The following is a 15,173-nucleotide window of genomic DNA, read 5'->3' as shown; positions in this document are numbered from 1 at the left end:
TTAATTTAGACAAATTCTTAAGAAGGTCTAGAAACTAACCATTTTTGTAGTTTTTGTTGGATCAAGGATATATGAATTACCTTTAACTAAAATTGCAGGAGAACTGTATATTTCTTTATTGGTTTCTGAAACCATAGAGCTGGACAAGATCTTAGAGATCGGTCATTCCCGTCCCCCATCCTGACCACCTATTCTCCAAATGAAAAAACGGAAACTTCTGAGAGATTAAGCTGCCCCCATGGTCACACAAGTCTGTAGTCATAACTATAGCAGTTACCATTTATTAAGAGCCTTTTATACACCACACACGTTATATATATACATTATCTCAGTCTCACATAATCCTTCAAGGTAGATGGCATTATCCCCACTTTAGAGATGACAGAATGCTCCAAAAAGTTAAGTAACTTTCTGTGGAAAGCTCTACTTATTAGGGGCAGAGCTGTGTTTTAGCCCCAAATCTGACTGGCTGCAAAGTCTAGGCTTTTCTATTGGATGCTGTGACAGAGGCAACACCCATCAGATGTCCTGACTCCTGTCTCCTGTTTCTCCAGTAAATAATTATACCAAGTAAGCAAACATGCACACTTACAAGTTTTAAGCCTTTAAAAAAAACTGGAGGCATAAAAATTAAACAGTAGTTTCATTATTGTAAAAGTTCTAAGGTTAATTCTAGGTTATTTACTGCCAATATCTAATTCTGTTGTCAGAAAACTTCTTCAATGTGGAAAGGAGATATGTTTTCCTGCTTTTTCACTTCCTAAATATATTTTCAACTTAAAACCCATTTATCCAACTGCTTTCAATAAGCATTTGTTGAGCCCCTAGATGTTGCAGGCACATGGGAGGATACAAAGGTGAATAAGACATTATTTTTCCCTCTGAGAGTTCACAAGCAAAAGGCAGACAATCAACTAATGATAGAAACCATTCTTCTCCACCTATAGCAGCTCTGGCTAATTCAGGAACTTCCAACCACTTAAGCTCTTTATGAGAGTCAGGACTCTTGGTTCTGACTCTTGCCCTGTACCTTAGGCAAGTCATCTCACTATGCCTTAGTTTCTTTAGTGAAGGGATTGATTAAAAAGGAATGAACTGCGCCAAGTAATTTCAAGGTCTCTTTTAGCTTTAAAATTCTATTGTCTCTGAGCTTACTCTTGAGATTATGCTTCTGCAAGTGATCACAGCTACTATTATGGAAAGGGAACTGCTAGAAGCCCATTCTTCTTCAGCACTAACTTCAGAAGTACTGAGTCCTGAAAATATTGCTACAAGACTGGGGCTAATTAACATGCCTCCAAAGTTTATTTATAATATAAACTTTATCAAAGTTTATCCTCTAAAGGGATATTATTAAATATGACATACACATTCTTTTTACATTATATCACTGACTTATAGCTGTAATTCTTTAGAATCCATTTAAGATGTTTAAAATATAATTTTAAATAACTCCTTTTATGTACTCTTCTGTGGCATTACCGACATGAACAACAACAAATCAGAGTTAAGGCCTCTGCAGCATAAATCCTGTTTTCATTTGATTAAATTAATACTTCATATTGGATCACTTGAGCCTGGGAGGTTGAGGCTATGATTGCGCCACTGCACTCCAGCTTGGGCAACAGAGTGAGAGAGACCCTGTCTCAAACAAAAAACCTTCATACTAAGTGGTATTTATTATGAACCTTCCCAAACTGCAGCTAAACTTCAGGCTCTTTTCCAGGCAGTGGGGAGGGAAGATATGGAAATATTAGTATTCCAAATGAGTGGAAACATAGGACTGTGGGATTTGACTTTGCTGATTCCATTTCAATATCCTGCACCTTTTCTTCAATTAGCACAGATAATATTTTTAATCATCCAGAAGTTACATAGTAACATACTTTCTCTTGACAGAGCTCCACATGCTTTATCTTTTTTCATACTAAGTGTCTTAGGATATGATGCTCAAACCCTTGTGGTGCTGTAGGTTAACATCACAGAGGAGAAAATCAATCAAAAGAAAACCAGGAGGAAAAAGAAGAAAATTAGAACTGCACCAACTTGGTGACTTTCCCACAAAAAAAAAAAAAGCACTGAATTTCAACTGTCAAAAACAGTCCTACCAAGAAATCTGGAAAAGAGTTTATTCATTCACGATTCAACAAATACTAAGTGTTTCATATATGCCAGGCACTGTTCTAGGTGCTAGGGTTATAGCAGTGAACAAAACAGCCCAAATCCCTAGCATAGTGGAGCTTACATTCCAGTAAGAAGAGATCAGACTAAAAGAACTCCTAAACAAAGTAAGATCAGATAGCGATTAAGCGCAGTGAAGAAAATAAAATAGTATTATGGGGTGGCTCCTGGGGGAGGGGACAGGAGATAATGAAGGCGATCAAGAAGGCCTGGCTGAGTAGATGCCGTTTGAGGTGAGTCTTAAATGATGAGAAAACTTTATTCAGTCTTACTAATGTGAGGTGGGAATGAGTCAAGTTAATCTTTGAGAGTGATCACATTGGGAAAAATTCTGTATTCATGAATGGCAACTGGGGTTCCTTTTAGGATCTGGCTTTTTAAAAACCCTCAAAAAACTAGTCTTAAGGAGTCTTCTTTTAAGATCCACTTTTAAAATTTTTCTAATTACTTCAGAACTACTTAGGTAGACGCAATTACTAGGAGGATTCCTTCAGAGTCTGATACCTCCCTCACTTGACACCAAACACTGAATGAGACAGGACCCAGCCCTGCAGCGAACCGGCGCTCCTCAACCGATTAATGTAGCCAGGTGGAATTTTGTAACTCTTTCGAGAACGCAAAACAAGCCTTGGGGAATGTGTGGACCCTGACCCCCCAAAAGTTAGTGTGGAAGAGGGGACCCCGCTGCCCTTTTGCACTAAGTCTCCCCCGCCCCTCCGGGCGTCCCTGACCCCCCCCCCAAGTTATTGTGGAAGGGGGGGACCCCGCTGTCCTTTTGCACTAAGTCTTCCCCGCCCCTCCGGGCGTCATCACTGCAGAGGGGCCACTCTCCCTGGGTCAGAGGTACATAGCGAGTACGCGCGCGTGTGTGTACCCCGCATGAATCATCGGGGCCCGGTCCGCGGGGCGATGATTCATTCACCGCCCTGGAGCTCACGGCCACACGTTCCGGGTGTACTATGACGGCCGCACACGCAGCTTTCTTAATATTAAACAAATGTTTCAAAGTACAAACGCCTGGGGCCAGAAACCTGTAGACCCAGGAGAGGTGGCAGCGAAAAAATAGCACGTTTCGGCCGCTGCCCGAGTGTTGGCGGGGAGGAGATGGAAGCAGCGGGCACGTCCGTCCGTGCCCCCCCACCCCACCACCCCGGCACGCGCGCGGGCAGCGCCCGCAGGGGGCGCGGAGGGCGTACAGGTGGGTCCCGCTGGGTCCTGCCTCCTGCCCCTCCCTGCCACTCGCGGAAGGCCACCGCGCCCTCCCCAACGCGCCTCTCGCTCGCCCCTTTCCTCTCCGTGACATCTTATATAATAACCTGAGCTAATCAAAACGGAAGCGACGCGCGCAGCCGGGAGCAGATGCTCGCGCCCCGAGCCAGCGGCCCCCAAACTAGGCGCCGGGGCGCGCGGCTGCCGGCGGGGGAAGGGCCCGAGCGCCGACTCAGGTCGTCCCTCCTCGGCGGAGGCGCCGCTGCTGCCGGTCCCCATCAGGAAGCCGCGAGCGTCACAAACTGCGTCAGCTTCTTCGAACACATTTCATGGTCTCCCTCCAGCCAGGGAGCCGCTGCTCCCGCGGCGGGGCCGCGGCCAGGACTGGAAGGCGCCCCTCTGGGGAAGAGAAAGTTCCTCGGGGCCCTCCCCTTGCCCGCCCGGCGCCCGGCCCCGCCGTGCCTCCAGCCCCTTTCCGCGCGCCGCCAGCCCGGCCGCGCCGCCCACCGGCCCGCACCGAGGTCAGGTTAGGCAACTTGTGACCCCGGGGCGCCAGGCGGCCCCCTCCCGCCCGCCGGGCTCGCCTGGCTCCCGGGGCCTCCCCCCCGGCCCCGCGGAAAACAGCCACGCCAGAAACTTCCCTGGGCCGCGTCGGGCGGGGAAGCCGCCTGGGTCCCCGCGCATCGCCCTTACCTTGCTCTCGAGAGGCCACGATCCGGGCGGGCCGCGCGGGGCGCGTGGTGCGCGAGCGCGCGCGCGTGGGGCGGTAGGTGAGGGAGCCCGCGCCGGCGGGGGCGGGGCGGGGCAGCGGGGGTGCGAGCGGCGCGGGGCGGGGGCTGGGCCGGCCCGGCGGGCGGGCGCGAGGAGAGCAGAGCCCGCGGCGGCGGCGGCGCTGGCGGCGGCGGGCGCGGGGCGAGCGCGCCGAGGGGGCGGAGGAGTTACCGTGGGTTTGTTTACGCATTGCTGCCCGGCTCGGGGCACAGCCCGCACTCCCTGATTGGACACAAACTGGGGCACAGCCTCTCGCCGCCGCCCGCCAGGCCTCCTCGAGCCGCCGCCGCGCAGCTCCCGGAGCGTTCTGCCGGGCACGGCCCACGGCGGTGCCCAGGCCTGGAGGGGACGAGCCGCGGCGGCTGCCCCGGGCGGGCGTGAAGCCAAGCGTTCGCTCGGGGCTCGCAGTCGCCCACCTGTAGTGGCCCGACCTTGGCAAGGAGAAATTCGAAACTTCTCAGGCTGGAGACTGCGAATCGTACAGCCTCTGAGGGGGCACCTTCTCCCCCCACAGACGGAGGAAGCGTGCCCTTGAATAGATGGAAGGCAGCTCGAATGTCAGTATGCCTCCCTGGCGATGGTCAAGTCCAGGCTTCCCGTATAAGCTGCCCTCCACCCGAGAGCTCGCAGTTTCTTTTCCTGCCTCCAGCTTCTTTGCTTCTAATCGCAAAGTCCCCCCACCCCACCCCACCCCCGCCACCCCACCAGAAGTGACCTTGCCGCCCTGATGCTGAAGATCCTCCAGTGACTCACCATGGCCTCGAGCCTTAATGCCTCATTCTCAGAGTCATCAATAGCTGGGCCTCCATTTTTCAGTCTCCCCTCCACTTCCCTACCCTCACCCCAAAGCCTCCGTTTACAAACAACACCTGAAATGTGTCTGTCCTTTGACACTTTATTTTGATCCTGCTCTGTTCTCTGCCAGAATACCCCTTAGCCGCCTCCACCTGTCAAACTTTCTTGGACTCAGCTCCTGTAGCCGTCTCCTACCATCTCTGTGCAGTCTTCCTGCTCCCCCAAGCAGAATCCCCCCTTGTGGCTGGCATCATTCTGACTTGGGGATCAGTTGTGTGCATGTGCTGTACCCTCTCTGATCTGTGGATTCCTTAAAGAGGAGTCTGCTTTTAACAGAGCTCTGGTGATGGGAGAAATGAAAGCTGTAAGACTAATATTGCCTCCGAGTGTCTGCAGCTCTGGTGAGACTGGAAAAGTTCAGGAGTCTTTATCAAGAGGCTCTCCTGATAGGTCCGCAAACCTCATCTTGCAGGAAGCAAACACTTCCAAAAACTGAGCATGCCCTCCATTTTTCCTGCGTCTCTATATCTCCTCCCCACCACACCTAGCTATGTGCCCTCCATACTCATAATGGGCACTTAAGTAACCCTTGAGGAATAAAATTGAATTCTACAGAGATGTTCCTTAAGCCAAGGCTGGCGGTGATCAAAGAGAATAGAGTAAATCATGAAAAAGTAGACATGAACCCAGTCATTTTACAGCTAATTCCTAGGCTAAGAGCCTTCCGGCCCTGTTAGGTAGTGTGGGTTTGTCGCTGTCTGATCAAACACTGAAGTAGACCCTGACCCTTCTTGACTCCTGGGACTGCTAGATTTTTTTCTCCGATGCGCTGCTTGCAGTCCCATTAGGAAAAGTGTCTTTGAACTCTGCAAGTGAATCCAGCGAAAGTAAAGTTTTCTTTCCCAAGCGAGTCAATAGCAATAATTTAATGCAGCAAATTAGTTACAAGTGTTGAAAGAACTGGACGTTCAACTAGGGTAAGGTGAGGCAATCCTGAGATTAGCAACTGCTGGACGTGCCTTCTCCCCTGAGGCTGGAGGGGCAAAGAGAGGAGACAGCCAGAACCCTGGAGGGCTTGTCCAATAGGAGTTGGAGCCACAAAGTTAGTGCAACTACTGCGGCAGACATCTTCCAAAGTAGGGGATGAGAGTCCCCCTGGCTTCTCCCTTCCTCCCACCCTCCAAGCCCACCCAGTGGTGGAAAGCAGGAGAAGCCAGTGGACAAGATGACAGAGGGCAGGGCTCAGAATCCCTACAGAATATGTGACAGCCGCAAAAGGAGAATGGGTCTGAGAGCCCAGCGGCAAATGACTGGCACCTGGGCTTGGGTACTGCACCTGGTTGCCTCTCCCTTTAGGCCGGATTCCGCAGTGCAGCAGGAACTTTCTCTTCCCGAGGCCTAGAATTCTCTCCTTCTTACTTGTCCCTCTTTGCCCTTCTGCTTCCATTACCGTTCTATCCTCTTCTTCGCCGTCACTCCCTTACATTTCTTTTTTCTCTCTCGTCTTGTGTACTCTGGCTCTCGTTTTTTCTTTGTGTTCCCATATATCTCCGCCTGACTTCTTTTCCCCCCCAGAGTCTCTTCTCCCCTCTTCTTGTCCTACTCCTCCCTGGGCAGGATGGCAGCTTTCTTCAGCATGAAGGAGATGACCAGTTGCCTATGGAAGGAAGAGATTAGGAATTATCATGTTGCTGCCCTTCCAGACAGTGTAGTAGATATTTTACACACGTTATCTCATTTAATCTTCATCTCACTCCTACTAGCTGGGCAACATTTAATATAATCTGGTGACTTTGCTATTGCCTGTCACAAGGAAGGCTTTGTGCCCGTCACCAACAACACTGCTGACGGTTCTCTTACCTTTCCTGTACATGGTTCCCTGCAACCTTTCTTCTTCTTATCCTACATCTTTTCCTTTCATTAGCACAGATACTTCGCCCAAATCCCAATGCCCAACAGTCTAATACATCCGCATTTTAAATCCCCAAAGACTGAGAATGGCTATTTAGAGGAGGTGCATTTCAGCTGGCACTTGAAGGATGGATAGATTTTCAACAGATGGAAATGGAGGAAGGGTATTCTTGGTGGAAGAGTAAATTATGTGGTTTACCTTGACTGAAACAAGGGATAACTAAGAAATGAAGCCATATTTCAGAAACTTGTCTTCAGCTCTCAGTTCTCTGAGACTATTCCGAAACACAGATTAACCATGAGCATATTAAACATAGATATGATTTATATAATTAGAATCATAGTGTTTAAAGCCAGAAAGAATTTTCAACATTGTTTGGTGCAACGTGTCCAGTTTTAAGTGAGGGAACTGAAGCCCAAAAGACTTAATACCTGGGATATCATAATGATTAAACATGGGCATTAGAGTTTGACTACCTGTATTCAAATCCCTACTTTAACAAATTTTAGTTTATCTGACCTTGAATTATCTGTGGTTAAGTTTTCTTATCTATAAAATAGAGAAAAACGATAGAATCTACTTCAGTGGGTTGTCATGAGAATGAAATATCGTCATATGTAAAACACTCTTGCCCAATTCAGACTGCCATAACAAACTACCATAAACTGGGTGGCTTAAACAACAAACATTCATTTCTCACAGTTCTGGAGGCTGGAAGTATGACATCAGAGTGCCAGCACAGTCAGGGGTTGGCTGAGGGCCTTTCTTCCTCCTCTGGAGTGCTGACTTCTCATGGTATCCTTACGTAGTGAAAAGACACTGAGCCTCGGAGCTCTCTGGGGTTCCTTTTATAAGGGCAGTCATCCCATTAATGAGGACTCCACTGTCATGACTTAATTACTTCCCAAAGGCCCCACCTCCCAATACCATCACACTGGGGGGTAGGATTTCAACATATGAATTTGAGGGGAGCCATGAACATTCAGTCAATTATAGACATGTTATAGGTGCCTGGCATATAGACAGTACTCATTAAATATAGGCAAAAATATTATGACTTCCTGTGGCTATCCAGCTAGTAAATACCAGAACTAGAACTGGTACCCCAAGTTTTTGTGGCCCTAATTGTATGTTCCCTGCATTATTTGAAGCTATGTCTTATGATGCTTGTTTAACACCATCTGTGAAGATATGGTGCTCCTCTAGTCTGCTGTTTAAAGAAGTGCTCAGTTATCTTTCTAGCTCCAATTTCTCTACATTTCCTGCTTCCTGCTTCCTGCTTCTGCTAGCCCTGGTTCCCCCCACCAGTCCTCAGCAATCTTAGCATACTGTGAAGTTCCAGGGGAGGAAGGGAGCAGGAAAAATTATCAGTAAACCTGTATTTTATAGTCAACTGTTTAGGTTACAAGTTCTGATATAGTAAAATTTTACTAATTTAAATTTCAAAGGGCCAAAAATATTGAGTTAAAGATATTCAAATTATCTGTTATTCTTCAGCCTACAGGGTGTCAACTCTACCAGCTTAAATTTTAGTAGTTCCTTAGGGGGATTCACTGGGACCAAGAAAAAGCATTGTTTGGGGTATCTAATTCTTCAACAAAGTTGTGATGGAAGAGAACAAATTTCTTTGTCCCTCTTCCTTTTTACCTAGTCGCTGGTCCCACTTTTCAAAACTCCTCCAGCCCCATGACCTTTATGTAGTCCACTCTCTCTTGACCATAAGCATCTTGAGGCAATGAACCACAACTTACTTGCCTTTTAATGTCTAGAACCTAGCTCAATATCTGGAGTATAATAGGCAGCCACATGTTGTTGAACTGACTGACTTGAGTAATGCTGCACCAAATACCAAAGGAATCCCTTCCTCCTTCCCCTTCAAATCTTTGTCTCCTCAGTTCACCGTAGCTAGTTGTCATCCTGTTACCCTAATGCACCGGAAAGCATGGTAACAGCTGAATGTGAAATAAATGTACATTTTATATTATGAAGTACATTTAAAGAGGTTTATTTTAATGGTGTAAAGCCAGGCAGTATTTTAAGAAGATCAGGAAGACATTTTTGGGGCAGCTGGACTTTCCCAACACCTTCATATCACACCACACAAACTGAAGCTTATCTCTCCTATAAATAAAGGCTACTTGACTTTCATTGTTACACATTTTACTTTAGATTTCTTAGGTTAATTGTCGACAGCCTGTATTCTACATATGGGTGTATTAATTAATCCTGCCTAAGTCATTTCTTAAAAGGCACCATTTGTCTTAATCTTAAAAAGTAAGTAATTGTCCCACTTCTCTCTTTTACTGCAAGGCCAGACTAATGATCCAATACCTTGATCACTCACTGCCTCTTGAATTCCTGAAGTCTACCTTCTACTTCCTCTAATTCATTTACATGCTTCCTCTAGGAAGTTGGAAGGAATCCAAAGGATTAATTCTAGATCAACTTATCATTTTTGAAAGAGGAAATTGAGGAACAAGAATGTTAGTGGCAGAATCTCCAGTTCCCACAGCACTCATCCCATGCTCCATCCTCTTATCATGTGTCCTTAAAACACAGCTAAAAGTGAATTTTCCACTGTCAACTCCCCTCCTGACTTCCCTATTTATGCCAATCACCACCATCCATTGGGCTCTTTAGGATTAAAATGGGTGATCTTTGATGACTCCTTCTCTTTAGGCCTCTACTTCCACTTTGGGATGTCTCTCTTGCTTGTCTTTTTTGTCTGAATTGCCCCATGAATCAGGGCATTTTCTCTTTACAACTGTTATTACAATAGGTTGCTAATGGTTTCACTGTCTCCAAATTCTTCCTCTTACAGAGTGAACCCAGCAGAAGAACCAACTTCAGTCAAAAATTTTATAGGCATAGTAAAATGGTGCCATTTTGCCATATAAAATCAAATTCAACATGCATTCAGACTATCAATAAAATATGAGTTTATATTGTCAAGCCTTTCTGGTTCTGAAATATATAGTAATAACTAGCTATGTGATCTTGGGCACATTTAATTCTATGAACTGCAATGTCCTCAGTCTGTTAACTGTTGATATTGTTAGTATATGTGCCTAACACAAAGGGTTGTTTGAAAATTAAATGGGATAACAAATGTAAAGTACTTAATAGTAATAGTTGCAATAACTATTTGTTGTGGTCCTACTATTGATCAAACATTAGTCTAAGCTATTTAAATGAATTATGTCACATCAACCCTATAACATGGATAACATTATTATTTCTAGATGAGAAAACTGAGGCCCAGAGAAGTTAAAAAACTTGCTTAAGGTCAACTAGCTAAGAAGTGGCTAAACCAGGATTCAAAACTGGGCAGTCTTACTTGGACAAACCTGTACACCAGTCTGTTACATGGAAATAACTTAGTATATAGTAGTTAATTTGTTATTTATTATCATTATTACCACTTTAAAGAGAGGAAAAAACCATTTTTCTGCTTTCCTTAAAGATTTGTTTCTGAAGTTGAGCCTTAGCATCACTTTTGGAAGAGATGGATAATTCTTGATAATTAAATGTGCTGGGTACCACTTGTTTGTACTTCCCAAAGAGAGGTAGGAAGGATGGTTAGGGGTTCTTGCACTGCCTGGACCTTGTAATCACCCTGGTCCTCCCCATATCCACTTTGCCTTTCATAATATCCTTAATATTATAAAATCGAATGACACAGGCAATCTCTGACTCAGGCATAGTTCATAGTGACAGGCCAAAGATTTATTCTCTGATTGCCCCTTACAGTTCCTTTAGGGCTTTCTCGTGGATAGAACCAGAAAATTCTCTGTGTGTAGCTCTGCTTGTTCTACCTCAGACATTTCTGCCTCAGAAGACAATTTAAGAAAGGGAATCTCCCCAGTGGCTTCCCAGCAAATAATTCTTTTGGTTTCTACTATAGTTATTTTATTTCTTGCCCCTAGGGTATCTTTTGCACCACAATCATCAAATAGTCTTATCTAACCATCTTCTGCCTGCTGACGATGCTAAAAATAGAATAAAATGCCTTATTACTGGTTTTGAAGTTCCTTTCTAGGTACCCATGAATTATTATATTTCTGCCTTGTATGTGGCACACCATACCCTCCCTGTTCCTTTCCTTTCCTCAACAGTGTGTTTTCCCCCTGAGCATCTGGCTGTTTATATTTGAACATCTAGTCTTTTGGATTCATAGCAAAAATTGACCTTGCCCTTCTAATAATGAGATTTTCATAGATCCTAGAATCATAAAATGCTAAGTCTTGAAGGAATTTTATAGGTAACAGAGGCCAACAGATTCCTTTTCTAGTGAGGAACCAAGACCCAAAGAAGCCAAGGGTCAGATGCAAGCTACAAAGCCTATGATGGGAGGAAGCCAGAACCATACCGAAGACATCTGCTCCATTTGTTTCTTATGAGTTGGAGTAGGATACCTGGAAATAATGAGGAATTCACAGTGTATTTTCCCCAAATGTTTTAAGTTTTTGTATCAGTGGTTTTCTTAATACATTTTCAGGAGACCTGGAGGAATAGAATTCCATGATTTAAAAAATTGAGGCATAGAAAGACAAGAATTATAGAGCTGGGATTGTGTCCCTTAAGGATCATCTTTCTTTCCCAGTGGTACTTTGTACAGTGCTTTGCGCACAGCCAACCCTCAACAATGTTGATGACAATGGTGGTTAAGGATGACTATGTCTCATATTTCTCTGTTCTCAGTCCTTTTCTACCATTTTGTTCCCCATAGCCCCAGCTATTTCTGTGTTTCAAGCCTTCTAGAAACCTGCCTCATCTTGTTTGGAGTTTAATGAGGGCATTGGGTATGTATTCTGTAGCTGCCTTCCATAGTTATGATGATAGTAATAACTTCAAATGATTAGGGATCTACCCTCAATCACACATATACATTTTGAAACCTTTCTAAACTTGAGGAAGTATGTTCCTAATATGTTACCAGTTATTGCAAAAAAGAAACATTCTCTGGTTAGAATGTTTCTAACCAGAGAATGGAAATACCAGATGAAACAAAATTAAACAATTTAATGTTGATTTGTGTTTATAGAAATTTTCAGGATCTTTAGAACACTAATGTGAACCCTGAATTTCTAAGGGGACAGGGTGATAAAATATGTAGAATTCCCCAAACATATTTGACCATAAAATCATTTACTCATTGAACATCTTTCTAATGGGACTGTTTCAAATGATCAGATACCTTTCCCTGGGGCTTGTTTCCTTCTGAGTAATGTCTAAGACCGTGCCTCTTCTCATTATTTATCATTTCAGGACAGATGCTGTTATTTCTCAGCCTGGATTTCTGTTATTTCTCATCCTGATTTTCTCTAACCATAAGCTGTTTAATTCTGACCTCATATGTGAGCTGCTCAGTTCCCATAATCATCTCAGCTGTCCTGTTCTAATCTACAGTTTTCAAGGTGCAGAATCAAAAAAGTTAACGATAATTACAGTGATGACAACTAATATTTATTGAGTTTATGCTGTGGACCAGACGTTGAGCTAACGTGTTATAACATCCTACTTAATTGTCACCACAGCCCTATGAGGTAGTTATTAATATTTTCATTCTACACACGAGGAACCTGAAGAGAGCTTATGTAACTTCCTCCAAGAAAGTGGCATGTGGAGGAATTGGAGCTGGGTTTTTAACCTGTGTTCGACTTTTACCTGATACCTGGCATTGCCCTTTCAGTGCTAATTCTCTCTCTCTCTCTCTCTCTATATATATATATATATACACACACACATATATATGTGTGTATATATATGTGTATATGTATATATATGTGTGTGTGTGTGTATATATATATATTTTTTTTTCATAAAAATGTGCTGCCTCTCCGAGCAGAATCATTTTAAAAGCAAAGGGCCCGTGGTCCAGCCTTCAGTTCACTCTTTTGTGCTTGGCACAGTACTTGGCATTCTGTAGCAAATACTCCTATGAAAGGAGAGATTAAGGAACTTGCCAAAACCATTCAGGTAGTAAATGATAGACCCACGTTTTGAACACATACTCCGCTCATCACACCCTCTCATGGAGTTCTCATCAGCACCATGCTCAGTGTACCAGGTGAGTCCCCCTTGTTTTCTGAGGCCACCCCCACTCGGCTTCTGAGCATCCCAAACAGGGAGTTTTGTCCACTCCTAACCCCACGTTCATTCTGCCCTCTCCCTAACAGAAAGCATCCTAAACCTTGTGAACTAAATTTACTGGTAAATGGCTAGTGGGCTAATGGCACTTTGGTGGTTGTCCTTTGCTAATTTTATTGTTGTTAGGAAGATGTCCTCAACCCCAGCACTTTCCATTTGGGAGCTTTTCCAGAGGTCAAAATCTCTCAATTTACAACCAAAACGCCAGGGCGGCAGCGAGAGTGCGCGGCCCGGTTGTGGTACGCCCCTGGCAACCCCGCGGCACCGTTACCTCCACGCACGAGCCATTGGCGCACCCCGTTGTAGCCATTGGAGATGCCACACGGCCTTTTAGGAAGGCGGGCCATCAACTGGTGTTGAGGAGAGAAACGTGGCCACCTCCCCGTGGGCGGGTGCTGATCTGCGGTGGAGACTGCGCCCCCACGCAGAGAGCAACCGAAATCCCCTCGGGCCGCTGGGTCTTGCTTGCATGGCTGGACGCCGCCTGTCCAAGGCTTTAGCGACCGTGTCTCCCTTCATGACCTTGGCCTCTGTGACAGGCAGGCCCGGCAGCTGCCCCAACATCCTGGCCAGCTGGAGCCTGTTTTCCTCACATAGGTTTTCTCTAAACTTCATCACGTCAGGTTCGAAGCGCACTGCTGAGAAGCCCCACGAGAAGGCCCGGACATCTCCGTACCCTGGCTCCAAGGTGGAGCGAAGCCTGGTTCCCCATGAGAAAATGAGCTGGCTGGTCGAGTGGCGAGAGTAACGCCCGTGGAGTACATTGCCAGCTCTGTCTTGCCTGGGCCCGTGTGGGCAGACCCTCAAGTGGGTGAAAGGAACTTCTCTCCTAAGTTTAACGAAAAGGGTGGGCATGTGGAGAGAAGGAAACAGCATGGCTTGTATGAGATTGAGAAGGGTAGACTTAGAAATCCTGCACCTCGGACAGGACTGGTTGGCCAAGGGCCTTTGGGGTGTTGGGGCCCCAATCATGCTGTAGATCCCATCTTAACCAGATGGAAAAGGGATAGCAAGGGAAACGAAATTACCCACCCTATTTCTAGAAAAAATATCCTGCAATTTGTAGCCATCAAAAGGAAGGACTGTGGAGAATAGGCAATCCCAGGGGGTATGGTGGATCCAGGAGAGAAAATTAGTGCTACATTGAAGAGAGAATTTGGCGAGGAAGCCATGAACTCTTTACAGAAATCTAGGAAAGAAATGCAGGAGTTGGAGAGACAATTGCACAAACTCCTCAGTCAGGAACATTTTGTGGTCTCTAAAGGCTACGTGGATGATTCTAGAAACACAGATAACTGCTGGATAGAGACAGAGGCTGTGAACTACCGTGATGAAATAATGGACCATCTTCCTCTGGAAGCTGGCGATGATGCCAAGAAAGTGAAATGGGTGGACATTAATGATAAACTTGAGCTTTATGCCAGCCTCTCCCAATTTATTCAACTTGTGGCTGAGAAACGAGGTGCCCACTGATGTGAGGATATGTATCCTGATTGCCAGGGATAGTAGCTTGGAGTCTCATGTGAGCCAAAGGCCTTCAAATGATCAAGAGTGGATAAGAGGCAAACAGCACATAACTCCCACTAAACAGGACAGGGAGGGTCACCTCTTTGGTGATTACTTCCAAAACTGTGCTGTGTGAAGGCTTTGTATTAGGGAATAATAATAGACAAATACGGGGAAATGGGATCACAGAATTTTTGGCTTTCCTGTTAGAAGAAGAATATACTCATATGCTGTATATATTGTATACATGGTTTAAACTAACTTACACAGCTACTGCTCTTTGGAGAATTGTAAGAAAAACAATGACATCTTCCTTAACAACCATAGCCTCTACTTTTCAGCCAGTTTGCATTTGTCAATTCTTCTTTCTCCTGATGTTTTAATGTGGCATAATCTAATGTATAATCTGACTTTTGAGTTAACATTTATTTTTTAAATTTAGCTTTATGTGGTCTTGTATTCCTTGCTTTTGAGTATGGGAGCTCTCTGGCTTTTCTTTTTTGTTTTTTTAGAGCTTCAGTTTTATGGGAAAAGTTCAATCTCTATTTTGGTCCACAAGGATCAAGTGCTTATGAACCAGACCAAAAAAAAAAAAAAAAATGCAGTGACAAAATGAGCTTAGATCCAGCCCTCTGGTTATCAGAACTCT

The 15,173-nt window shown here is 45.1% G+C and overlaps 1 protein-coding gene and 1 pseudogene across 8 annotated transcripts in view; one reads left to right on the top strand and one right to left on the bottom strand.

The window, feature by feature from the left end:
• The window catches only part of PCGF5 (polycomb group ring finger 5), a 122,102-nt gene extending 117,279 nt beyond the window's left edge, over positions 1-4,823 (bottom strand). For 3 of the 8 annotated variants that reach the window (XM_063781965.1, XM_063781967.1, XM_063781969.1), the window contains exon 1: positions 4,084-4,214. The gene's annotated coding sequence lies outside the window, so the exon portion shown is untranslated. Of the gene's footprint in view, positions 1-4,083; positions 4,260-4,577 lie in introns of those variants that run through there. The other 5 variants (XM_063781961.1, XM_063781966.1, XM_063781964.1 and 2 more) reach the window with 5 other exon arrangements.
• An 8,540-nt stretch (positions 4,824-13,363) lies between these two features.
• Positions 13,364-14,965, top strand: LOC134807194 (ADP-ribose pyrophosphatase, mitochondrial-like; annotated as a pseudogene).
• The last annotated feature ends 208 nt before the right edge of the window (positions 14,966-15,173 follow it).

This window comes from Pan troglodytes, chromosome 8 (assembly GCF_028858775.2).
Source record: "Pan troglodytes isolate AG18354 chromosome 8, NHGRI_mPanTro3-v2.0_pri, whole genome shotgun sequence".
NCBI lineage: Eukaryota > Metazoa > Chordata > Mammalia > Primates > Hominidae > Pan > Pan troglodytes.
This window is presented reverse-complemented; position numbering and strand designations above follow the sequence as displayed.